Below are 26637 nucleotides of genomic sequence, written 5' to 3'. Positions count from 1 at the left end.
CAGTGTCCCTGTAGCATGCTCTTATTAGGTCTTTGGGGAATAGACCGAGAAGGGGAATAGCTGGGTCAAATGGTGGTTCCATTCCCAGCTTTCCAAGAAATCTTCATACTGCTTTCCAAATTGGCTGCACCATTTTGCAGTCCCACCAACAATGAACAAGTGTACCCTTTTCCCCACATCCTCTCCAGCACTTGTTGTTGTTGGACTTCATGATGGCTGCCAATCTTACTGGAGTGAGATGGTATCTTAGGGCAGTTTTGATTTGCATTTCTCTGACCGCTAGCGATGGTGAGCATTTTTTCATGTACTTGTTGATTGATTGTATGTCCTCCTCTGAGAAGTGTCTGTTCAGGTCCTTGGCCCATTTGTTGATTGGGTTATTTGTTGTCTTATTGTCTAATTTTTTGAGTTCTTTGTATACTCTGGATATTAGGGCTCTATCTGAAGTGTGTGGAGTAAAGATTTGTTCCTAGGATGTAGGCTCCCTGTTTATCTCTCTTATTGTTTCTTTTGCTGAGAAAAAACTTTTTAGTTTGAGTAAGTCCCATTTGTTGATTCTAGCTGTTAACTCTTGCGCTATGGGTGTCCTATTGAGGAATTTGGAGCCCGACCCCACAGTATGTAGATCATAGCCAACTTTTTCTTCTATCAGACGCCGTGTCTCTGATTTAATATCAAGCTCCTTGATCCATTTTGAGTTAACTTTTGTGCATGGTGAGAGAAAGGGATTCAGTTTCATTTTGATGCAAATGGATTTCCAATTTTCCCAGCACCATTTGTTGATGATGCTATCCTTCCTCCATTGCATGCTTTTAGCCCCTTTATCAAATATAAGATAGTTGTAGTTTTGTGGATTGGTTACTGTGTCCTCTATTCTGTTCCATTGGTCCACCCGTCTGTTCTGGTACCAGTACCACGCTGTTTTTGTTACTATTGCTCTGTAGTATAATTTGAGGTCTGGTATCGCTATACCACCTGATGCACACTTCCTGCTTAGCATTGTTTTTGCTATTCTGGGTCTTTTATTATTCCATATGAATTTCATGATTCTTTTATCTATTTCTACAAGAAATGCAGTTGGGATTTTGATTGGCATTGCATTGAACATATAGAGAACTTTTGGTAGTATCGCCATTTTGATGATGTTGGTTCTGCCTATCCATGAACAGGGTATATTTTTCCATCTTCTAAGGTCTTCTTCTATATCTTTCTTTAGGGTTCTGTAGTTTTCATTGTATAAATCTTTCACCTCTTTTGTTAGGTTGATTCCCAAGTATTTTATTTTTTGGGGGGATATTGTGAATGGAGTAGTTGTCCTCATTTCCGTATCAGAGGATTTTTCGCTGATATACAGGAATGCATTTGATTTATGCGTGTTGATTTTATACCCTGACACTTTGCTGAATTCATTTATTAGCTCTAATAGTTTCTTTGTAGACCCTTTTGGGTCTGTTAGGTATATAATCATGTCATCAGCAAATAGTGATAATTTAAGTTCTTCTTTTCCTATTTTTATGCCTTTAATTTCTTTCGTCTGTCTAATTGCTCTGGCCAGTGTTTCGAGAACTATGTTGAACAGAAGTGGTGAGAGAGGGCATCCCTGTCTTGTTCCAGATCTTAGAGGGAATGCTTTCAATTTCTCTCCATTCAGAATGATGCTGGCCTGTGGCTTATCATAGATTGCTTTTACAATGTTGAGGTATGATCCTGTTATCCCTAATTTTTCTAGAGTTTTGAACATAAAGGGATGCTGTACTTTGTCGAATGCTTTTTCTGCATCTATTGAGATGATCATGTGGTTCTTATTTTTAAGTCTATTGATGTGGTGAATAACATTTATTGATTTCCTTATATTGAACCAGCCTTGCATCCCAGGGATGAATCCTACTTGATCATGGTGTATAATTTTTTTGATATGTTTTTGAATCCGGTTCGCCAGAATTTTATTGAGGATTTTTGCATCTAGGTTCATTAGAGATATTGGTCTGTAGTTTTCTTTCTTGGAGGTGTCTTTGTCTGGTTTAGGGATTAGTGTGATGTTGGCCTCATAGAATGTATTTGGAAGTTCTCCCTCTTTTTCTATTTCCTGAAATAGCTTGAAAAGTATTGGTGTTAGTTCCTCTTTAAAGGTTTTGTAAAACTCTGCTGTATACCCATCCGGTCCTGGGCTTTTCTTAGTTGGTAGTCTTTTGATGGTTTCTTCTATTTCCTCTATTGTTATTGGTCTGTTTAGGTTGTCTATATCCTCCTGACTCAATCTGGGCATATCATATGACTTAAGAAATTTATCTGTACCTTCACTATCTTCTATTTTATTAGAGTATAAGGATTCAAAATAATTTCTGATTATCTTCTGTATTTCTGAATTGTCTGTTGTGATATTGCCTTTTTCATCCCGTATGTTAGTAATTTGGGTTCTCTCTCTTCTTCTCTTCGTTAGCATGGCTAAGGGTCTGTCGATCTTATTTATTTTTTCAAAGAACCAACTTTTAGTTTTGTCTATTTTTTCAATTGTTTCTTTTGTTTCGATTTCATTAATTTCAGCTCTGATTTTAATTATTTCTTGCCTTCTACTCCTATTGCTGTTGTTTTGCTCTTCTTTTTCTAGGATTTTGAGATGAAGTATGAGATCATTTATTTGTTGGTTTTTTCTTTTTTTAAGGAATGAACTCCAAGCAATAAATTTTCCTCTTAGAACTGCTTTCAATGTGTCCCATAGATTCCGATATGTTGTGTCTTTGTTTTCGTTTAACTCTAAGAAGTTTTTAATTTCCTCCTTAATGTCTTCTAAAACCCATTGATCATTCAGTAGCCTATTGTTCATTCTCCAAGTGATGCCTGATTTTTCCTTCCTTCTTTTATCATTGATTTTCAGTTTCATTCCATTATGATCAGACAAGATGCATGGTATTATCTCTACTCCTTTATATTGTCTAAGAGTTGCCCTGTGACATAATATATGATCTATTTTTGTGAAGGATCCATGTGCTGCTGAGAAAAATGTGTAACTACTTGATGTTGGATGGTATATTCTATATATGTCAATTAAGTCTAGGTTGTTAATTGTGTTGTTGAGTTCTATAGTTTCCTTGTTTAACTTTTGTTTGGAAGATCTGTCCAGTGGTGAGAGAGGTGTGTTGAAGTCTCCCATGATTATTATATGGTGGTCTATTAGACTCTTGAACTTGAGAAGTGTTTGCTTGATGAACATAGCTGCACCATTATTTGGGGCATATATATTTATGATTGTTATGTCTTGTTGGTGTATGGTTCCCTTGAGCAGTATGTAGTGTCCCTCTTTATCCCTTTTGATTAACTTTGGCTTGAAATCTATTTTATTAGATATGAGTATGGATACTCCTGCTTGTTTCCGCAGTCCATATGAGTGGTATGATTTTTCCCAACCTTTCACCTGCAGTCTATGTATATCTTTTCCTATCAAATGCGTCTCCTGCAGGCAGCATATTGTTGGGTTTTGTTTTGTGATCCATTCAACTAGCCTGTGTCTCTTAATTGGTGAGTTTAAGCCATTAACATTTAGGGTTATTATTGAGATATGATTTGTTCTTCCAGCCATATTTGTTTATTGATGATACTAAACCTGGTTTGTTTTCCTCTTTGATTACTTTCCCCCATTTACTTTCCTACTTCCCAATGTTGGTTTTCAACGTTATTTTCCACTTCCTCTTCCTGTAATGTTTTGCCAAGGATTTTTTGAAGAGAAGGTTTTCTAGCTGCGAATTCTTTTAACTTTTGTTTATCGTGGAAGGTTTTAATTTCATCTTCCATCCTGAAGCTTAATTTCGCCGGGTACACGATTCTTGGTTGGAACCCATTTTCTTTCAGTGTTTGAAATATGTTATTCCAGGATCTTCTAGCTTTCAGCGTCTGTGTTGAGAGATCCGCTGTTATCCTAATTGGTTTACCCCTAAATGTAATCTGCTTCCTTTCTCTTGTAGCTTTTAAAATTCTTTCCTTATTCTGTATGTTGGACATCTTCATTATAATATGTCTAGGTGTGGATCTCTTATGGTTTTGCACATTCGGCGTCCTGTAGGCTTCTAGGATTTGGGATTCTGTCTCATTCCTCAAGTCTGGGAAGTTTTCTCGTATTATTTCATTGAATAGATTATTTATTCCTTTGGTTTGGAGCTCTGTGCCTTCCTGTATCCCAGTGACCCTTAAATTTGGTCTTTTGATATTGTCCCATAATTCTTGGATGTTCTGCTCATAGTTTCTTAGCAGTCTTGCTGAGCTGTTTATGTTCTTTTCCAGTTGAAATACTTTGTCTTCATTGTCTGATGTTCTATCTTCTAAGTGATCTACTCTGCTGGTAGTATTCTCAATTGAGTTTTTAAGTTGGTTTATTGCTTCCTGCATTTCTAGGATTTCTATTTGTTTGTTTTTTATTACCTCTATCTCCCTCTGAAATTGATCTTTTACTTCCTGGATTTGTTTGTCAATGTGATCTTTCATTGTCTGATTTTGCTGTCTCATGTCTTCCTTGAGACTCCAGATCATCTGAAGCATATATATCCTGAACTCTTTCTCTGATATTCCCTCTGTTGCAGCTATTGCCTCTTCTAAAGTTGAGTTGACCTGCATTGCTTGTGGTCCTTTCTTTCCTTGTCTTTTCATACTGCCACGTGGTTAAGAGCCGGGTGGTTGGGGCAGCTGTTCGCAGAGCGAGAGATGGACCTCCCGTGAGAGCCCGGATGGTGGAGGGCACCTGCCGGTTGGGCGGGGCAGGCCGTGCAGCTCCAGGTGCCAGCCGCTAGCCAAAGTGGGTGCTGGCTGCGGGACTAAACTCTTGCACCCGCCGTGGAGCCGCCTGTGGAGCCGGGTAACTGTGGCCGCGTGGTTAAGAGCGAGGTGTGTGGAGCAGCAGCTCGCTGAGGGAGAGATGGGCCTCCTGTGGTAGCCCAGATGGTGAAGGGCACCTGCTGGTTTGGGCTGCGCAGCTCCAGGTGCCAGCCACTTGCAGAAGCGGGTGCTGGCTGCAGAACTAAACTCCTGCACCCGCCGTGGAGCCACCTGGGGAGCCAGGAAGCTGCGGCCACGTGGTCAAGAGCCAGGCAGGTGGGTGGGGCAGCCTCGCTGAGCGAGAGATGGGCCTCCCGTGCAAGCCCGGATGGTGAAGAATGCCTGCCGGTTCGGGCAGAGCGACCAGCCGCCGGGTGCTGGCCACTTGCAGTAGCGGGTGCTGGCTGCGGGTCTAAACACCTGCACCCGCCATGGAGCCGCCTGTGGAGCCGGGTAACTGCGGCCACGTGGTTAAGAGCCAGGCATATGGAACAGCAGCTCGCTGAGGGAGAGATGGGCCTCCTGTGATAGCCCAGATGGTGAAGGGCACCTGCTGGTTTGGGCTGCGCAGCTCCAGGTGCCAGCCCCTTGCAGAAGCGGGTGCTGGCTGCAGAACTAAACCCCTGCACCCGCAGTGGAGCCGCCTGTGGAGCCAGGAAGCTGCGGCCGCGTGGTCAAGAGCCAGGCAGGTGGGTGGGGCAGCCTCTCGCTGAGCGAGAGATGGGCCTCCCGTGCGAGCCCGGATGGTGAAGAATGCCTGCGAGTTCGGGCAGAGCGACCAGCCGCCGGGTGCTAGCCGCTTGCAGTAGCAGGTGCTGGCTGCGGGTCTAAACACCTGCACCCGCCGTGGAGCCGCTTGTGGAGCCAGGAAGCTGCGGCCGCGTGGTCAAGAGCCAGGCAGGTGGGTGGGGCAGCCTCTCGCTGAGCGAGATGGGCCTCCGGTGCGAGCCCGGATGGTGAAGGGCGCCTGCCGGTTTGGGCGGGGCGGGCCGGCTGCCAGGTGCCGGCCGCTTGCATTAGGGGGTGCTGGCTGGGGGACTAGACACCTGCACCCGCCGTGGAGCTGCCTGTGGAGGCCGTGTGGTCTAGAGCCAGGCAGGTGGGTGGGGCAGCCGCACGCTGAGCCGGAGATAGGCTTCCCGTGAGAGCCGCTTGCAGGAGCGGCTGATGGCTGCAGTACTGTACCTCTGCCCGTGTGGCCAGCCAAGATCCACTTCTCTGGGACAAACTGTCACTTCCAATAAACCTACCAGTTCTCGGCTGCTCTCCTCTTAAGGGAATTTTGTTAGAAGTTCTTCCATAGGTAGGTTGGGGCTGTTGCAGTGGGTCGTTCTGGTCCCGTTAAAGTGGAGACATTGGAATCGCTGCTTCCTTGCCGGCCGCCATGATGGATCCCGTCTAGAGTACAATTTTTTACAATTATTTTTTCAAAAAAGAATAAAGAGTTAGAAACTACATACTCCATGGCACTGGATATAGTAAGCTACCATATTGAGCTACTGAGCTAAATCTAGCACTTTTTCCTCATTATTTCACTTGGGCTCAAAGTTCTGTATTTTTTTTTCGTTTTCTTTATCCTTGATGGCTCTATTGGCATTTCTTGAAGAGTTGTTTACTCACCACAAACCTTTCCTTGTACAAATCTCCCCTTATTTTTTGAAGCACAGTTTTGCAAGGTATAAAATTATTGTTTAAAAGAAACAAGTTCCATTATGTCCTCCCATTGCCTTCCAGCTTCTTGGATTCTCTTGAGAAACCCACTAATTCTGTCTTGTTCCTGATCAATTGTTTCTCTCTGACCACTCATGGAATTGCCTCTTGCTATTTGTTTTACAGCAGTTTGACTACTGTAGTTTCTCTTATCTGTGGTTTCCCTTTCTCTAAGCTATGAACAATTCCAGAATGAGCAACACATGAGTTTTAAATTGCAAAGTGTTCCGAGTAGCACGATGCAGTCTCATCCCACCTCACCCCTCCAGGGCATGAGCCTCTGCCTTCTCCAGCAGTTTCCCAGTTGATATACTGTTTTTGTAATACCTTTCTGTTAGTTGCAAGTTGCCATCTTTGTTGATAGACTGACTGTCATGATAGTGCTCCACTTGTGTAGAAGAGAACATCTCTCCAATTACTCATGCACCAAATTCTGTTTGTGCCAATGTTGCATTGTTAGCACCTTGGAGCCTAAGAATAGAAGGCACACTTTCACCCTCTCCTAATGGAAAACATGATTTCCCACGACACTGTGACCCAAGAAGTTGAGATGTGTTTAATAAGTTTAAGATGATCCTGTTTCACAAATAACCTCAAGAGAAAGTACCAGTGACTAGGAAGTCAATTCTACTTCATTATAATGCTAAAATGTCCACTTAAGAAGGAAGTTGAACCATGTTTCCATAGTATATGGTTGTATACCAAAGTGTCCTTAAGAATGGCTCCTGTGTAACCAATGCAGTGTGGTGCATGCCTAACTCCCAGGATTAAACCTGATTTCATCTCACAACACAAGGCAACCCTCCACCCCTGCCACAATGCCACTATGATTTGAGGAATGAGGTATCAGTTCCTGGACATAATGAGGAGCCAGTGGAGGCCCTTGTTCTTTCCAAAAGGAAAATGCTATAGTCGTCATCCATGAAAGAATTTAAGCCTCATTCTCATACCATGTAATACATTCAGAAGCACATATTTCTTATGATCCTGGGCTAATATTTTGCCACCTCTACCGAATACTAGACTGTGAGAGTTTGAAAGCTTCTTAGAAGAAATTTCAGTGGTCAATTCTGCTCATTATTTGTTTTTGGCACCAGGGATTGAACCCAGGGCTGCTTAACCACTGAGCCACATCTCCAGTCTGGCCCCCCTTTATAAATATATACTTTATTTAGAGACAGGGTATCACTTGGTTACTTAGTCCATACTAAGTTTCTGAGGCTATCTTTGAACTCGGGATCCTCCTGCCTTAGCCTCCCAAGTTGCTGCGATCATGGGCATGCACCATTCTGCATGGCTCAGTTAATTTTTCCTAATTGCCAGGGTCCAGCCCCAGCGGGGTCCAGGGAGTCCTGAAGGAGGAGTGGTGTCGGCAAAATGATGAGACAGGAGTCTTTCCGTTTGAGCAATCTTCAGAGAGAGCTAAAGCTGCTTTCTCTGGGTCCCCTTTTTATTACAAGTTTTCTCATCATTATAGATTCACAATACGTCATTGATTATATAATTTAAAACTTTGCCAAGACATGACATTTCCTTAACCATGATTGAGAGCACACCGATCTACATTCTTCCAGGATATGACCCTCAGCCATACAATCATCAAAGTACAGAATCATCAATAAAACATGTCACCAACTTACTTCCTTCAGATTTTCCCAAGATTTACTATTTTTCCCAAGATATGTTATTTTCTTATTAACTAATGCCAAACTACGTAACCAGACTCTAAGTCTCCTAACTAATCATTAACCTAAAGTACACTTGTACTTTATTTTTAATCTAAAATTCCCATCTAAAAAAGTCCCTTTAAATCTTATATTTAAAATGTCCTAAAGTTTATGAATCATCCTTAAAACATCAGAAACCTATACAACTAAAAACTTAAGAATTTCTAAACTTAAGAATCTAAATAAAATATTTCTAACATTATTCTAAAACTGTGTCTTAGAAAGCTATTTTAATTGATTCCTAAATTTATTCTCATAAAACTGGTTGAGCTGCTTTCTCGGAGTTTCTTTGTTTCTCAGTCAAGATACACTAGTTCTCAAAGAGTTTGTTTTTCAGTCAATGTGCACTAGTTCTCAAAGAGTTTGTTTTTCAGAGGATGATTGTTGTCTGATATTAGGTTTGTCCACAATGTACTAAGATAGAAGAATAGCCTTTCACTTTGTCCTTGATATGCTGAGGGGTGGGTAGCAGAACAGCTTCCAAGGCATGAACTACCATTTCTGTTCTAGCCATCTGAAATTTAATTTGTTTGGCATTTAACATACTCATGCCTCCTGTGAGAAACATAAGCATGAAAATGCAAAGTCCCAATTACATAAAAAAGGGTCTCATGGTTTTGGTTACCCACCAACCAGCGTGGCTTTGCCAGCATTCATCCTCACTGTGACCCTGTCAAGACAGTGGGAGAGCGGCTTTGCCAACACTTTTTCTCACTGTGACCCTGTCAAGACAGTGAGTGGGGGATCGCCTTCACCACTTAATGATAAAAATAATGATTGTTTTGGTGATAAGGGTTGAAGTCAAGAAGTCAGAAGTTGTTTTTGATTTATTTTTAGTCTCCAACAGTTTAATCAAGAGCCAGTAAGGGTCTGTACCAGTGCTGGATGAGAAGAGAGTTATAGAAAAACATTCATATGAAGTTGATTGCAAGTAATAGAATGGATATCTGGCCAAGGACAAGGAGTCAAAGGCCACTTCAAACGTCTTGGTGACAAAATGTGAAAACCCAGATAAAAAACAAGTTTGTGGGAGGAGAAAAGTGAAGATCAAGTCCAGCAGTGGAGATGCCTTGCAGTTTTCATTCACCATAGGTGGGTGATTTGTTCCAGGCCAGCAACCCCCAAAGGATTGCAAAGTGCATGAATTTATGTATACAGTTTGTAGACAGCCTGCTCACACCCTCCTGTAAGTTAAATAATCTTTGGGTCACTAATACAATTTGATACAGGGCTTGGGCTGGGGCTCGGTTGCAGAGTGCTCACCTAGCACTTGTGAGGCACTGGATTTGATCCCCAGCACCACATGAAAATAAATAAATAGAAAAAAGGTATTGTATCCATCTACAACTAAGAATATCTTTAAAAAAAAAAAACTGGTACAAAGTAACCACTATGTAAATAGCCATTATACCATTGTCATTACTTGGGAGAAAGTCTATACATTTACTTGGTACATGAGCAAAACATGTTCAAGTCCTTCCCATACACCAGGGTTTGAGACCTTGGGAGTAGAATCTAGGCATGTGGCCACAGGTATTTCCAATCCCTGGAGAACACCCAGGGCAGGTTGTCTAGAAAAGGCTTAGAAATATGTTGTAGGAATTCCAATAACATCTGGCCCAGAGAGAGGCAAGTAGAGGGTCAGAGATGGCACCTGGGAAAGCAAGGGGTGACAGGCAGAGCCTTGAGTTTTTGGGGTGGCAAATAGGACAGGCAGAACCTCTGGAGACACAGGGACGGTGGAAAGATATTGTGATGGGGAAACACTGAATTCTTGAGGAAGCAGACAGAGAGAAAAGATGTCCCCATTAATAAAATAAAAAAATGAAGACAGAATAGATTTAGAAGCTCAGGAAGTCTTGACATTCAAACTCCTCCTCCATTCCAGAAGATTGCATTTCCCTTTCTGAGCAGAACACACAGTGGGATTTTGTTTTGTTTTTGTGGTTTTTTTTTTTTTTTAGAAAACTGGTAAAAGTGTTCACTGGTTTTGAAAGATGATTTATGGCCCATAATTAAGGTTTTCTCTAGTTTCTGGTCACACAGTACTGGTCTCTACTTTTTTTCCATTTTTCATGAATATCTAACACCTGGCCTAACAGTGGATAGTAAATTTATAAGCCAGTGATTGTATTTTTAAAATGCAAAATTATTATGAACTCTATAGGGTGATACATAATTGGTTTTCAAAGATGCAGCTCATCCCTGCTTTATCTATCTGTCTGTCTTCAGTGCTGGTGGTGGCTCTTCCACTCAGCTACATACTGTTGCTGATGGATGTGTAACATGCAGACGTGATTGGTGAGATCATGCAGGTCAAGGAGTCATTTTATAAACCTGGTCCACTGTACAGACCCCCAATTTTCTTTTAGAAAAGTAATTTACCTAGAGCCCTGCCTGGGCCAAGTCAATGTCCTATCTTCCATTCCTCAGCCAACAACCTGTGATTTCTGTTAGAAGTGATTTCTACTCTGCTTGAGAACACAAGTTACCCTGGAGGGAATAAGTTCTAGGACACTTTCACAGACCAGATTCCAGAACTCAAGGAGATAGGATGATTGCACCTAACCATCAAGTATGTAAGAACCATTCCAGACCAGTGTGGGCCAAAGTGACCTAGTTATCCTGGATCTTTGGCATGTCAACTTCCTGTTCCTGTAACTAATGTGCATCTGCTAAATACTATTTCAGACACATCTCTCACTCTATTAGGTATTATCTTATTTAAAGACATAGGGAAGGGAAAGAGGTACACTCTCAAGTGGAAATGTCCTCTCCGATACTATGTTGTGCCCCTATTTTCTTACTGGTCACAGAAACATTCCAATGAAAACTGGTCAGTGCAGACCAAGGTGACTTAAGGGTTGCATTTATATATTTAGAGTATCATCTTCAACTTTTTAAAATAAGTTTTTTCTGTTGATATTTTAAAAACTAAATGAAAACAGAATGCATTACAATTCTTTATTACACATATAAAGCAGTTTTTCATTGCTTATTTATATATAAAGTATGTTGACACCAATTTGTGTCTTCATACATGTACTTTGGATAATGATGTCCATCACATTCCACCATTCTTGCTAACCCCCTGCCCTCTCCCTTTCCATTCCTCCCCTATTTCCTATCTAGAATTCATCTATTCCTCCCATGCTCGCCCTCCCTACCCCACTATGAATCAGCCTCCTTATATCAGAGAAAACATTCCACATTTGTTTTTTGGGGGGATTGGCTAACTTCACTTAGCATTATCTTCTACAACACCATTCATTTACCTGCAAATGCCATGATTTTATTCTCGTTTGTTGCCGAATAAAATTCCATTATGTATATATAACCCATATTTTTTTTTATCCGTGCATCCTCTAAAAGGCATCTAGGTTGGCTCCACAGTTTAGCTATTGTGAATTGTGCTGGTATAAACATTGATGTGGCTGTGTCCCTGTAGTATGCTGTTTTTAAGTCCTTTGGGTTTAGACTGAGGAGTGGAATAGCTGGGTCAAATGGTGGATCCATTTCCAGATTTCCAAGGAATCTCCATCCTGCTTTCCATATTGGCTGCACCAATTTTCAGTACCACAAGCAATGTATGAGTGTATCTTTTCCCTACATCCTCACCAACACTTATTGTCATTTGTCTTCATAATAGCTGCCAAAATAAAAGTTTTAAAACAGTAAATTCACACACACACACTTGGGTTTAGCTTTGGTGTCTCTGGACAAGACCCTGTGGAGTAGGAACCTACAAATACAATGTAATCCTACTGCCAGTTATGAACTAGGAATTTGTCCATGGGCAGGCCTCTGGAATCACACACAGCATCCCCCATAAAGTTGAGGATCCAATCGGGTGTGAGGCCTAGAGATGTCAGAGAAGCCTCACTGTTTCCTCCCTTTCTTTTGATAGTGATTTCTGGGCCAATAAAATTTCCTCTACTTTGACTATATTTTATGTATTATCTAAAAACTTTTCTTGCTTTTTTTATTTTTATTTTTAAAAATAGTTTTTAGTTGGACAGGATACCTTTATTTTATATATTTCTTTGCAATGTGGTGCTGAGGATCAAATCCAGTGCCTAACAGGTGCCAAGCAGGTGCTCTGTCAATGAGCCACAACCCCAGTCCCTTGTTTATAATTTCAAAGTTTTGTGGGCATTCTTGCATTCTGGTGATTTATGAACCTTCTCCTTTGAGGTTCATTGTAACTTTCTTCTTGGCATCCCAGCATTTCTGTCCCAACCAGACATGTTCCACAGTTATTTGTGGACCTCAAGTGTAACTAGAGGGACGAATAAATGATCATTTAGTTATCAAAGCAAACAGGGCAGTGTTTTCAGGATGAAATTCTTAAGAGAATGCTCATTATTAGATATCTATTTTTACTTATGTATTTAGCCATGGACTCTCTTGGTTTTTGCAGTGATCCACAAACCTGGTCCATAAACCAGCAGATTTCAGAAACTTTTCACATTGACAACTATTTTAAAATAGTTGCATTCTGATTGAGGCACATTTTACCAAGGGGAAATATTAAGATGCTTTTAAAGTGCTCATGAATTTTCCTGGCTAGAATATTACAGAGAGTTTTGCCAGTTTTCTTGCCACATTGTTTATCTCATTTGTGCTGAAAAACCTGTCAGATGCAAGGAATGCACCCCAGAAGCAAGCTCCTGCAGCTGACCACCCACAGACCCCCCACACCAACTGATCCAATTCTTAATCCCCCATTAATTGGGTGTCTGGTACTGTTGGATTGTTAATTATTGGGTAAAACCCAGTGTTTGCCCCCAAGGAGCCCAAGGTCTAGCTTGTTGGTTATAGGAACTGCTAGGTTGGTTATTCACTTTTCCTTGCCTCTCATGACAAATCTGAGCTCCATACACGGTCCTATATCTAGTGGCACTGCGGCTTAGGAAAATCTCTCATTTTGGTTAAGAAAACCAACAGCAATAATAATATCCCTCTTGATCGAAGGCGGGGTTCTGGCCCCAAGGTGTCCCTGGCTTTTTCCCTCTTCTCACCCACATATTCTTCTCCTCATTCTGGGCAAGACAACCGTGTACTGCAAATCTCTGGAATCCTGGGCATGTGCCTTCACCTTATCTGTCTTCTTTCAAGAGAAATGTTCCCATTTCACAAATGCAGCAAAACTGGTACCCCAAATACCTGGGCTGCTGTTACTGAGAAGCAAAAGTAAAAATATTGAAAATGTGGGCTGGGGCTGGGGCTCAGCCATAGAGCTCTCGCCTAGCACGTTCAAGTCACTGGGTTCCATCCTCAGCACCACAGGAAAATAAATGGATAAATAATGGTATTGGGTCCAACTCCAACTAGAAAAAATATTTTAAAAAATAAATACTGAAAAGGCAATGTATCTTGCCGCGTCTGGCTAACAGGAACCGAGTCTGGCGAGGGACAATGAGGTCAAGAAATACACAGGACACCAAGGTTCTTCATCCAAGAGTCTCTCTTTATTCCTCACATCCTCCCCTTATATCCCTCAAGCAGCAGGAGTGGAAAATTACTCAGAAAAAGGGAGGGAGAGGGGAGAAATTTGGCTATGACATCTGCCATTGTTAGACACCGAAACTTCTCTTATCAGGGAGTCCACCAGAACAGAAAAAGGTCAAGATGTTCCTAACGTTCCTGTGAAGCACATATGTCTCAGACAGATAGGCAGGAAAACCGCAAGCCTGCTTTCATGGCCTAGTGAGCTGGTCACTTTGACATGCATAACAAAGAACTGGGGGCTGGGCCTCAGGGGCCTGGGAAAGGCCTGCTACCAGCAAGTCCCCCTCTTTTGGTTTTTGCATGTCAAAGGGAATCAAGTAGCTCCTGTCTTAGGTCGTCCACTGCCCCTGCACTGCTTACCCGTCTCTGGGGAGGCCCCATTCCCCTGGCTTAGGTTGCAATGCAAGCGTGGAAGTTGCCCGTCACTGGGTACTACAAGATCAGCTCAGGGTGTTATGGCCAGCAAGACATTGTTGCGGTGAACATTCAACCGCCTCCATGTACAGGACTCATGACCGTCACTGTCAAAAGGCAGGTGTAGTTGGACCGTAAGATTAGGCAGCAAAGATTCTAGCACAGAAGGGCAGGGAGGAGAGGTATGCACAGAGGAAAGATATGGCAGAAATTCTTCTTTTAAGGAGGGTATTTATCTTCTGATCGGCCTGAAATATATCTCAGAAGGGCGATCATCCGTCTCCAAGCACTGATAGTGAACCTGTATTGGCTTAGAAACTAAGATATTAATTTGATCTTTAATGAATTGTACTATCCTATTTACAATGCAGGGTCCTATGGCTATCAATAGAAGGAGGCCCAGTAATGGTCCCAATAAGGGAAGGAGATAAGGCAAAAATCCGTTAAGTCCAGTCCAGAGAGGGTTTTCGAATAATTCCCTCCTTCTCTTTTCTAGTTCTTCTTGGAGCTGTTTAATTTTTGTGTGAACTATACCAGATTTATTAGCATAAAAACAGCACCTCTCCCCAAGGGCCAAACAAATGCCCCCTTGGTTAGCAGTCAGCAAATCTAAGCCCCACCTGTTTTGGAGAACTACCTCTGCTAGGGAATGTATTTGGTCCTGTAAGTCCTTAATGGTTCCCGACAGGGTTTGTACATCATCTATAAGTTGTTGAGATAGGCGGCGGTAGGAATGTATAGCCGTGCCCAGTCCTGCCGTGCCTGTGCCCACAGCAGCAGTTATCCCAAGGCCAACAAGGAGCAGTAGGGCCTGGATAGCTCTCTTATGTCTTCTAACCAAGGTGTCTAGGCTAGGAATGGGTAAGGGTTCATCTCCTGAAATAATCGTTATATCAGGAAGCAGTAAAGCTAGAACGCAACCACCAGTCCAATTTGCTGGAAGCCTGGGAAAAGCTAAGTTTCCTCCGCACATAAAAACTGTGCCATTAGGGGGACAGATGGGTGGAGTAGGTGAAGAATAATTCTTTACCGATGAGCAGTTTCCAAAGGAAGAGACTCCAACATCAACATAAGTATTATTTTGCATCATGCCTAGGAGGCATGACGCAAAACTACCCAGAGGCTGTACCTTAAAAGGTAGTCCAGACTGACATGTGTTATCATCATTTATGGTATAATTAATGGAGACCGCCACTGGCATAACTGTCCCTGTCGTCATGCAGAGCCAGCAATCACCAGCAAGGGTAGGATTAGAACTGTTAAGCAAAGAAAAGGTAGTTTCTAGGATATCTAATGTATTGGCATCCAAATCAGGAAGCTGGGATTTTGGCAATTCCAAGGGATGATATGTAAGCTTAGGGATCTCTGGCTTTAAAAGCTTAATCACCTGAAGATGTTTAATAGCATTAGTGGGTCCTCCTCCATCAGAGACTCCGACAGGGGCCTGCATGGGCCAACAGGAAGGTTTGCCTATGGCGCCCTCACATCCCGCCTCCCATAATTTAGTTTCAATGCCTTCTCCTCCCCGGTCACCGAGAAAAGGAGTAAAATGATAAGTGACCCCCCCTTCTCCATGGGTTTTAGTCAGGGTGGCCTCAAAATACCGTTTTCCTTGATTATTAATACAATTGGAGGCTGATTCATAACAGGCGATATGCACCACCGAAGTATAATGACAAGTGGTGGAACAGTTTCCAAGAGTCTCAGTCGAACTAGGGACAACAAGTTTTGGCTTATTAACACATACCCATTTTGGCTGATTAAATCCTCCAATGTTTTGATTGAATTCAGCCGCCATATAGGCCACTTTAGCCCCACAGTCAATGCTTTGGGTAAAACCAGAGGGGGCCGAGTGTCGTGGCCCTCCCTTGCACTCACAAGGGGCTCCAAAAAGATACTCATGAATATTCCCAGGTGGGGGGTCAAGTCCTCCCTCAAAAAACCTGTCCAGAAGGAATGTCATAAGCGGGGTCCAGCTCATGAGGTGTGTCTTGGCGTTCACTTGAAGGGGTGGGAGCATCAGCGGCAAGATCAGCCATCTTGGGAGCTTAATTTTGTCTTGAATTTTCATCCACTGGTCTAGTGCAGCGCTCCGGGACCCAAATGGGCTTCTCAGTCCCTGGGGGAAAAACATAGACAGCTCCCCTCACTCTAGCTAAGAGTGGAGCAGGAGGTTGCCACTTTCCTGTAGCCAGATCCTTCCATCTTATCTGTGCCTTTTGTATGGTGGGAGAGGAAAAGTGACGTTGCGCCACTGTACGGCCTTTAGCATCAGTGAGCAAAAAATTTAAAGTGAATAGGGTTATATTTAATAGTGCATGTGGTCCCTGGCAACTCTGGTATATTTCCCCCTCTTTTGTTTTTTGTAAATAGGTTTTAAGATGTTGATGGGCCTGTTCAACAATGGCCTGTCATTGGGGATTATATGGGATTCCTGTTTTGTGTATAATATCCCACTGTGAGCAAAATTTTTGGAGTGTTTGACTGATGTAAGCTGGGCCATTATCTGTTTTTATGCATCAAGGAGTTCCCATAAAGGAAAAGGTTTTTACATAGTGTTGTATCACATCTTTAGCCTTTTTTCCTGAATGTAGAGTAGCAGAGATAAAACCAGAAAATGTGTCTATACTGACATGTACAAAGGACAACTTTCCCAAACTAGGAATATGAGTTACATCAGTTTGCCAGATGTCATTTGGCTGAAGGCCCCTTGGGTTAACTCCCAGAGAAGGGGAATGGATAAAAGGTGCACAAGTAGGACATAGGGAGACAATTTTTAAAGCTTGATCCCAGGAACATCCTGAGTGGAAACGTAAAGTTTGTGTATTTAGGTGGAATTTATTATGAAGTTGTAGGTCCTTATCATACTCAGTTATTGTATGTGTGGCACACAAGGTTAGTGGCATGTGTGGCAGCTTCTGCCATGGCGTTGCCCGCCACCAGAGGACCTGGAAGCCCAGAATGACTTTTAATGTGACCTATGAAAAGGGGATCTGTCCTAGCCTATATAAGAAGCTGCACTGTCTGTAGTTGTTTCATGATGGTATATTGTTTTCCAATATAAGGTGCCGTCTCAATCGCGGAGGCAAGCCTGGCGAAATAGAGACTGTCTGTGAAAATATTAAGGGGCACTGAAGTATAGGTCTGTAAGGCCAATATTAAGGCTGCAACCTCCACCTTTTGGGCCGAGCGATTGGTCACTCTCTTGCGGATGACCCGGGTCCCATCTGAAACGACAGCAAACCCATCTTTAGTTCCATCGGTGAAGACGGTTTGTGCCCCTGGGAGAGGATCCTCTTTTAGGATCTTGGGGAAAATTATTGGACATGTCTTTAGACTTTGAAGGAGTCTGCTCTTAGGGTAATGATTGTCAACCTGTCCCATGGAACTACAGAAGAAGAGACACCAGAGATCATGTTCCTGTCTTAATTTAGAAAGAATGTCTTGATTATATGGCAATATGAGAACATCAAAGGTTTTTCCAAAAAAGGCATCCCCAGATATTTTGCTTTCCAAACCAATTGTATTACCAGGTCATGGAAGGGTACCAGGGCCTGAGAGGGGGATGCAGGTAAGTGAACCCAATAAATAGGACCAGTCTGCCAAAAGACCCCCGTCGGAGTGAGTTTTGATGGAAGAACGATGAATAAAAAAGACTGGGAATAGTCCACCTGCATCACCTGCATCTCTTGTATGGCTGTCTCCATCAATTTAAGTGCTTTTAAGGCTTCTGGAGTAGGTTTTTGCGGGGAGGTGGGTGAGGGGTCTCCTTTTAAAAGATCATACAGGGGTTTAAGTTCCCCAGTAGGGACATGGAGGGAAGGCCGTAGCCACTGAATTTCCCCCAGAAATGTCTGCCACTGGTGCAGGGTTCTAAGCTGATTTACCTGGAATTGAGGCCTCTGGGGAGTGATCCCTATCTTGTTAATAGTGTATCCTAGGTAGTTATAAGGGAATTGAATCTGTACCTTCTCTGGGGCTATAATCAGTCCGGCTCCCTTTAACAGGGACTGAAGGACTTCATAAGACCGGAAAAATTCTTTCCTATCAGGGCCTGCCAACAGTATATCATCCATATAATGGACGAGGTAAAAGTTTGAGAATTGTTGCCTAAAGGGTCGCAAAATTTATGCTATAAAATATTGACACATAGTAGGACTATTAGCCATTCCCTGAGGTAAGACGGTCCATTCAAACCACTGGTAGTGTTTCCTAAAGTTTGTTGATGGTAAAGAAAAAGCAAAACATCTACGATCCTGGGGGGCCAGGGGAATAGAAAAGAAGCAATCTTTTAGGTCCAAAATAATGAGATGCCAATCTTTAGAAATAGCCATGGGGAAGGGTAGTCCTGGCTGCAAAGGTCCCATGGGCTGCATTGTGTTGTTAATGGCCCGCAGATCCTGGAGGAGTCTCCATTTCCCAGATTCCTTTTTTATGACAAAAATGGGAGTGTTCCAGGGAGACATGGAAGGCACCACATGTCCCATCCTAAGCTGTTTTTGAACTAGAAGGGTTGCAGCCTGTAACTTGTCCTTGGTTAGGAGCCACTATTCTATCCACACAGGGTCATCTGATAGCCATGTGATAGAGGACATGGCCGCACTTCAGTGGCCCCTAGGAAAAATTTCCTAGCCCCTTTCGGTCCCCACCCCTTCGGGTGACTTCCTCCGTAGGATCCACAGGCGTGACCCTTCCCTCATGATTTTTCCCCAGTCCTTTTCCAGGAAGCCATCCCATATCTAACATCATATCATTAACAAACTTATTACTCCCTTTTAGGATCTGAGTGGTAAGAATAGCTCCCATTTGTTGAAGCAGGTCCCTTCCCCAAAGGTTTGTGGGGAGTCCGGCCATCACATAAGGCTGAAAGTAACCACTGCATCCTTTCTCATCTCTCCATTTTAGAAAAGAGGTGCTTTTTTCTGGTCTAGTTTGCCCAATCCCCTGTAATACAGCTGAGGGATCTTGGAGAGGCCAAGCAGATGGCCATTGTCTTTTAGAGACAACAGAGACATAAGCTCCTGTATCTAATATTCCTTTAAAGATTTTATCTTGTATCTTAATGGTTAATTGTGGCCAGGAGTCCAAATGCACTATCCAAAAGGCCTGAGGGCTGCCGGTGGAGCCGAAACTGCCAGCACCCCGAGTTATCTGTAGGGCTCTATTGGGCAATGGTGCTACTGGCAACAATAATAGTTGTGCTATTTTCTCCCCAGGGGGGATAATAACAATCCCCTGGGTTGCTTCAGCAACAATCTTTAATTCCCCATGATAATCACTATCAACTACACCTGTGAGTATCCTAAGTCCTTTATGGAAAGCACTGCCTCTCCCAAGGATCAATCCTACAGTTCCTTCCAGCAAGGGGCCAAAAGTCCCAGTTGGCAGGATCTGGGGGCCCATCTGTGGAGTTAGTACCGCTAACAGTGGAACTGAGGTTTAATGCTGCACTTCTGGGTGTTCCTCGGGGGAGCTCCTGGACAGAAAGGGGTTGGTCTGAGGAAGGTGACGAAGTCACCCACTCCCTGGAGCCCCATTCCATCCCTGGATTGCCCCGTACACTCTGGCTTCCGGGGCCCGGGGCGGGCCCCTGTTCCCGTTTCCCGGCTGTAAGGGATGTCCCTGAGCATCAAACTTAGAACGACACTCGCTGCTCCAATGATTTCCCTTACTGCACCGGGGACAGGGGCCAGGGGTGCCTTCTCGGCCCCGTCTATTCCCTTCGGGACAACTCCGCTTAATATGTCCCTCCTTTCCTCATCGGAAGCAACCTTTGGGTCAGGCCCTTTTACCATCAAACCCTGACAATCCTGTTTTAAGGGCAGCGGCCAGGACCTGTCCAGTAATATGAGCTCCATCGATATTTTTGCAGGCTCGGATCATGTCATCAACACTTCTTGCCCTAGAAGACTTAATAGCAGTTTGGCAATAGGAATTTGCATTTTCGTAAGCCAATTGTTTAATAACTGGCATGGCCTGTTCCAAGTTAGGGAATATTTTTCCTGCCACCTGCATTAATCGGGCAATGAAGTCAGAGTAAGATTCAGAGGGTCCTTGAGTAATTTTTGAAAATTTTGTCTCAGAATTAGAAAGGGGCAATGCCTTCCAGGCTTGGATTGCCGCTGTTGCAATCTGGGCGTATACCCCGGGGTCATAGTTACTTTGTTGATTCAGAGAGGTATACTGTCTGGACCCAGTCAACATCTCCAGATTATGCTGTGGGAACCCAGAATCTTGATTGATATGAGCCAATTCTCGGCACCTTTCCTGATTTTTACTTTTCCAAAGCAAGAAATCTCCCCCCGATAACACCGCCCTGCAAAGCTGTTGCCAGTCACCAGGAGTTAACTGGTTGGCAGAAAAGGCCTCAAAAAGTGTCAAAGTGAAAGGGGCGTGAGGTCCGTAGTTAGTGACAGCCTCCTTCAATTGCTTAATGTCTTTAAAAGCTAAGGGAACATGTGTCCTGGCCGGCTGCCCATCCGCATTACGGGTTTCTGCCACTGGAAAAGCCAGGGCATGTTTGGCGCACCACTGGACCCCTCCCTGTCTTCGGGGATTGTCTGGATCCCAATTAGGATTATAAGGAGGGGGAGCGGTGGCAGCCGGAGAGGCAGCTCCTGGGGTATTGGAATGTTTCCAATTTGATCTACTTAAGCGACCCTCCAATTCCTCTATTTCCCTCTCTAGTTCTCCTTCCTCGTCGGAAAGAGAACTAAACTCTCCATCCTCCCTCTCTGGGGTGGACACTCGGAGATGCTTTTTAGTCCTTTTCTTCGAGCCCTGCTCAGAATTCTCGTCCTTTAAGGACACAGCCACTTGTTCTTCCTGTACCTCATTAAGGGCTTGTTCATACTCAGCAAGTTGTTCTTTGATCTTGACTTTATCTATCAATAGAGCATCTTTTACCAATCTCCATAGGGAGAAGGTAGCAATGGGTATACTTTCTGGACCACTGTCTCTCAAAAGTTTTTGGAGGTCCTGTTTCACCAGGTCTCAATCGGTGTTATTAAGAAATCCCCCTGTCAGAAACCAAGGACAAGTCTGGGCTATAGTTTCAACAAATTTGGTTGCAGTTTTGGTTTTTATTTCTGTTCCTTGCTTGCTTAACAGCTCTTTAACCTCGTTGGCCAGACGAAGCTTCGCTGTTGAGTTACCCATGGTGCGCACCCCCCTTTTTATTATATACTTATTAACCAATCCTCCCCCTTCTCCTAGAAGGTGAGCCTCATTTGCTTACCCCTACTTTCTGAATCTTGGTGGGACCTCCACTTGCCGTGTCCCGCTAACAGGAACCGAGTCCGGTGAGGGACGATGAGGTTAAGAAATACACAGGACACCAAGGTTCTTCATTCAGGAGTCTCTCTTTATTCCTCACATCCTCCCCTTATATCCCCCAAGCAGCAGGAGTGGAAAATTACTCAGAAAAAGGGGGGAGAGGGGAGAAATTCGGCTACGATATCTGCCATTGTTAGACACCGAAACTTCTCTTATCAGGGAGTCCACCAGAACAGAAAAAGGTCAAGACGTTCCTGACATTCCTGTGGAGCACATATGTCTCAGACAGACAAGCAGGAAAACCACAAGCCTGCTTTCATGGCCTAGTGAGCTGGCCACTTTGACATGCATAACAAAGAACTGGGAGCTGGGCCTCAGGGGCCTGGGAAAGGCCTGCTATTAGCAGTATCTAGCAATTAGGGAAATGCAAATTGAAACTGCATTGAGCTTCTCTTTCACTCCAGTCTGAATGGCAATTATCAAGAATACAGTAACAATAAATTGGTGAGGATGTGGGGGACAGGGAATGCCCACAACTTGTTGGAGAAACTGCACATTGGTGCAATCCCTCTGGAAAGCAGGATGGAGATTCTTCAAGAAACTAGCACTGGAACACCCTCTGACTCAGTTATCCCACTCCTCAGCATATATATCCAGAGGATTTAAAATCAGCCTACTACAGGGACACAGCCACGTCAATGTTTATGATAGCACAATTCACACTAGGTAACCTATGGAGCCAGACTAAATGCCCATCAACAAATGAATCGATAAATTTTGGTATATATACATGGTGTAATGTTACTTAGCTTTAAAAAAGGATGACTTCATAACACTGGCCAGTAAATGGAGATTATCATGCTAAAGTAAAATAAGAAAATCCCCCAAACCCAAAGGTCACATGTTTTCCCTGACATGTGTTATCTACATCACAAGGAAGGTGGGGGGCACAAAGAGAAGTTCAGTGGATGAGATAAAGGCCAGGGAAAACATGAAGGGAAGGGAGATAAGAACAGGAAAGACAGTAGCATGAATGGACCATAATGTTCCTATTTAAATATATGAAAAGACCTAAGTGAATCTTCCCATCATGCTACCCACATGAATGGGGTCCTAAGGAGAATAAGGTATATTTTATGTTTGTATAATTTTACCAAAATGGACTCTATGGTCATTTATATCTAAGAAGAACCAATAAAACAGAAGATAAAAACTACTGAAAAGCTTCATGGGACCAAATTGATAGCATCATAGCCGGATTAGGAAATGTCTTTAGGTACATTCCAGAATTTTCTAAACCGCTCTCCCATTGGATGCTGCCAAAGGTGTTGGAGACTGTGGGAAGGTGGAGGTTCAGGGCGCTGCATGGATAAGAAAGGACCCCCCACATTCATCTGCAGGTGCAGGGCTCCCAGGGGGCAGGTAACCTCAAGGCCTCCACAGTTAACTAAGGCAGAGTGGAGTGGGGTGTGTTGAGTCTATAGAGTTATTTACCAAATTAGGAAAACCTGGAATTGGCTTTCCTGGACTCCCAATCCAACCCAAATTGTTTTTCGTTAAGAGACAGGCCCTTGCACCCCTCTTAACAAGAAGTCTTTTCTGTATTATGTGACTTTTTGCATCCCTGAATTGGGGGGACAAGATCAGAGCTCTCTTTGGAAACACATTGGCTTTGTTTGCATTAAGACAAGCAGGCAGGGTCTGTCTTTTTTTTTTTTCTATTTATTTTTTCTTTCAAGTGCAGAGTATTCAGCTGATACTAAGAATGCACACCTGGGAAGGGGGTCTCTGGTTTTAGGAGGAGGCAGGATCCCATTGCCTAGGATCCAGGGGACTGGCAGGAACCAGGGAGAGCACCCAGGGTGGCCTTGATCTGTGCAAGGCTGTTATCCTGTGGCCACCACAGGTATTTCTCTCAAAAAAAAAGAAAGAAAAAAGTGGCACATGTCTGTCATTGCAGTGGCTGGGAGGATGAGGCAGGAGGATGAGGAATTCAAAGCCAGCCTCACAAAAACAAGGTGCTAAGCAACTCAGTGAGATCCTGTCTCTAAACTTCAAGCTAGGGCTGGGAAGGGGCTCAGAGGTAGAGTCCTCTGATTTCAACCCCCAGTGTCCAGAGAGTGAGGGAGCCCAGGTGAAGCTGGGGTTTACCCAGGTCTATATTCTCTGGGTCTCTTCTGTGCTTATCTAATTACTCTGCCTCCAGCCTCAACGTGGGATGGAGATACAGATTCAACTCAGGTGGAGGAAAATCAGCTCTAATGCTGCCAACCTGGTCTGAGCCTCCTCCAGGGCGCCTGCCAAGCCCAGTCCAGAGGCTCCACCACTGGGCAATTCCCAAGGGGTGAAAGGCCAGTTGTGCTTGGAGAATTTTGCAGATAAACAGAGGACAACTCAGCACCCCTGGATGGTGTTATTATAGGAGGAGGCCCAGGTGATGAAAATGTCAAGAAATGACTTCAGTTTCCTAACTTCAAAACCCAACAGAACTTAGAATTCTGGTCACCTTAACTCTGACCCAATGCCAAAACCTCAAAAGGAAAAGAAAAAAGCTGCATCCAAACCCTGCCATTGTTGTTTCCTCCTTGACTGGAGCAGATATCACCCACCCGCCCCGCCGGTCACTCAAAAAGAAGGCTCCCTGGGCTCAGGCTGTGGAGAGCTGAGACTGACTGATTCCCTGTCCAATCAGAAGCCTCCGTGCTGAGCACTGTCCAATCCTAAGTATAGCCAGCGAGCAGGAGGCGGGCCTCTGCACTGGAGTGAGGTTTATATCTCCATGGTCTGTGGTTCCACTCAGATTCCTGCAGTTGGAATCCAGGCTTCGCTCGTGCCCATGATCCGGGTGGCCCTGCCATGCAGGGGCTGAAGCTCCCCAGTCCAGGCTTGCCTGCTGGGCACCAGAAAATGGTGAGTGTGCAGTGGCACCTGATTCCTGGACAGGGAGGTTCAGGAGGGAGGTTCTGCAGGGAGGCCATCCGGTGGGACTGGCTGTGGCGGGAACCCGAGCTGGCTGACCCTGACTCTGGGTGCTCTCTGAGACCACAGGCCTGAACCCACTGGGGACAGCGCCCATCAGCCCCTTGGCCAGCCAGGTGAGGAGTGTGACAGTGGTGGAGACCCCTCGCAGCCTCCCCATCCCCAGTTGCAGCCTATGCCCTTGCTGAGTCCTATCTATCTGACAGGTGAGCGAGGCTGCCTGGTGTCCTCCTGGGCTGTGGTGATTGACAGGTTGATCACTGGAAAACTCCAATCTCTGAGCCTGGCTATGGCGCACACCTGTCATCCCAGTGACTGGGGGTGGGGCCTGATGCAGAAGGACTGCGAGATCAAGGCCAGCCTCTACAGCTTGGCGAAGCACTTGGAGACTCAGTGAGACCCTGCCTCAAAATAAAATGCAAAATAGGCTGGGGATGGGGCTCAGTGGTAGAGTGCCCTTGAGTTCAATACCAGGTACCCCCCCCCCAAAAAAAAATCAAATCTTCAAACCCCGTTTTCCTGGAGGAAGGGAGCTGCAGTGAACAGGGATCTCGCTTATTCCTGAGCTAGTTTTGTGGAGTTTATTTGTTTATTTTTGTTTGTTTGTTTTGTTTTGTTTTGGTAGTTAACAGAAGGGTGCTTTACCACTCAGCTCTGTCCCTGGTAGTTTTTACTTTTTATTCTGAACGCGGGTCTAGCTAAGTTGCTGAGGGTGGCCTGGTTAGGTTTTGATTGATAATGACTTTTCCACTGCAATTAAGTGTATGATTTTTACATCCACATGGGTTCATGGGTGGAGTTTGTTTATGTCGTGATTCCTCCTTGTCAATTGTAACAGTACAGCTTCTCAATGAGTATGTTAGGTAATGACTTCTTTTTTTTTTTTTGCTCTTATAATTTTTTGCTGTTATAATTCAATTTTTCTTGGTTAAGTTTACATATATTTAACTGTGGATGAATTTTAGGACTGGATGCTTCCATTAAGAGTAAAGCATGCTGGATTGTTTATTAGTGCATCATAGTTATACATAATACCACATGCATATGGCACCCTATAAAACTTACTCATGGTATTTTATACTATTTTTAAGCTGAATGTACAATGATTATTAATGTATTATCCTGGTCATATGAACTGATTTCAGTACCTCCACTCCCATGGGGGACTATCAAGTGTCTTTAATGGCCAAACAGTTTCCACAAATAGTTAAGAAGCACTTAAACTCCTTAAGTTTATTAGAATTCTTTTGTTTCCTATCTTCATTGATACTATTTAATTTTGGATAGGGTTTTATTTTACATTTCTCAGATTTCTAAAGATGTTGGATTCTTTTTATTCTCATTATAGAACACATGGGTATCTCCTGGACAAATTGGTAGCTCAAGTCTCCTCCCTGAATTTCTTCTGTGGTGGATTTCAGAGTGTGGTGACCCTGAGAATCACTACTCCATGGGCCCTTTTCCTACCCAAGGGGGCTGGGATCTGCAGAGTTCTCAGTTTTTTCCCCTGAGTTTTGCTTTCTTTTTGGGGGCTTGGGGTGCATATTGGATTGAACGCAGAGCTCCTTTACCACAGAGCTAGATCCCTCCTACTTTTTATTATTCATCTTGAGACAGATGCTGAGTCTGGCCTAGAACCTGTGCCTGAGCCACCCGAGTGGCTGGGATTACAGGTGTGGCCCTCCTGCCTGGGTCCCCCTGAATGTTCTAAATGTGGGGGAAGCAAAATTTCAGATGCAGAACCCCATCTCCCAGACGAAGTCTGTACATATGTGACAATGATTCCTCAAATTCAAGTCCCCTGTCCCCATTTTCAGTAAAAATATGAGTGTGCATGTGTGTGTGAATGTGCATTCTCCATTTCTCTCTCAGGCTAGCCCCCTGGTCAGAATGTCTTTGGGATGAGTGTCCCCTCTATGGACTGCATGTCCCAGGGGTCTCATGCCCTTTGTGATATTTTCCTGGACCTGTTTTGGCTCTGCCTGGCATGAGCATCCCACACCTGGCTCATCTGAGGTTTTTGAGCATCTAGAAAATATCAGCCACCTGTTGACCTCTGAGCAGGTGCATTTTTTTTTTAAAGAGAGAGTGAGAGAGGAGAGAGAGAGAGAGAGAGAGAGAGAGAGAGAGAGAGAGAGAGAGAATTTTTAATGTTTTATTATTTAGTTCTCGGCGGACACAACATCTTTGTTGGTATGTGGTGCTGAGGATCGAACCC

At 43.9% G+C, this 26637-nt stretch overlaps 1 long non-coding RNA gene across 1 annotated transcript in view; it reads left to right on the top strand.

Annotated features, from left to right (window-relative positions):
* The first annotated feature begins 1700 nt into the window (after positions 1 to 1700).
* Positions 1701 to 26637, top strand: part of LOC120893001 (uncharacterized) — a 63371-nt gene continuing 38434 nt past the window's right edge. Inside the window, exon 1 of the long non-coding RNA XR_013424007.1 lies at positions 1701 to 24350. This is a non-coding gene — a long non-coding RNA (uncharacterized LOC120893001). The remainder of the gene's footprint in view (positions 24351 to 26637) is intronic.

This window comes from Ictidomys tridecemlineatus, chromosome 7 (assembly GCF_052094955.1).
Source record: "Ictidomys tridecemlineatus isolate mIctTri1 chromosome 7, mIctTri1.hap1, whole genome shotgun sequence".
Lineage (NCBI taxonomy): Eukaryota > Metazoa > Chordata > Mammalia > Rodentia > Sciuridae > Ictidomys > Ictidomys tridecemlineatus.
This window is presented reverse-complemented; position numbering and strand designations above follow the sequence as displayed.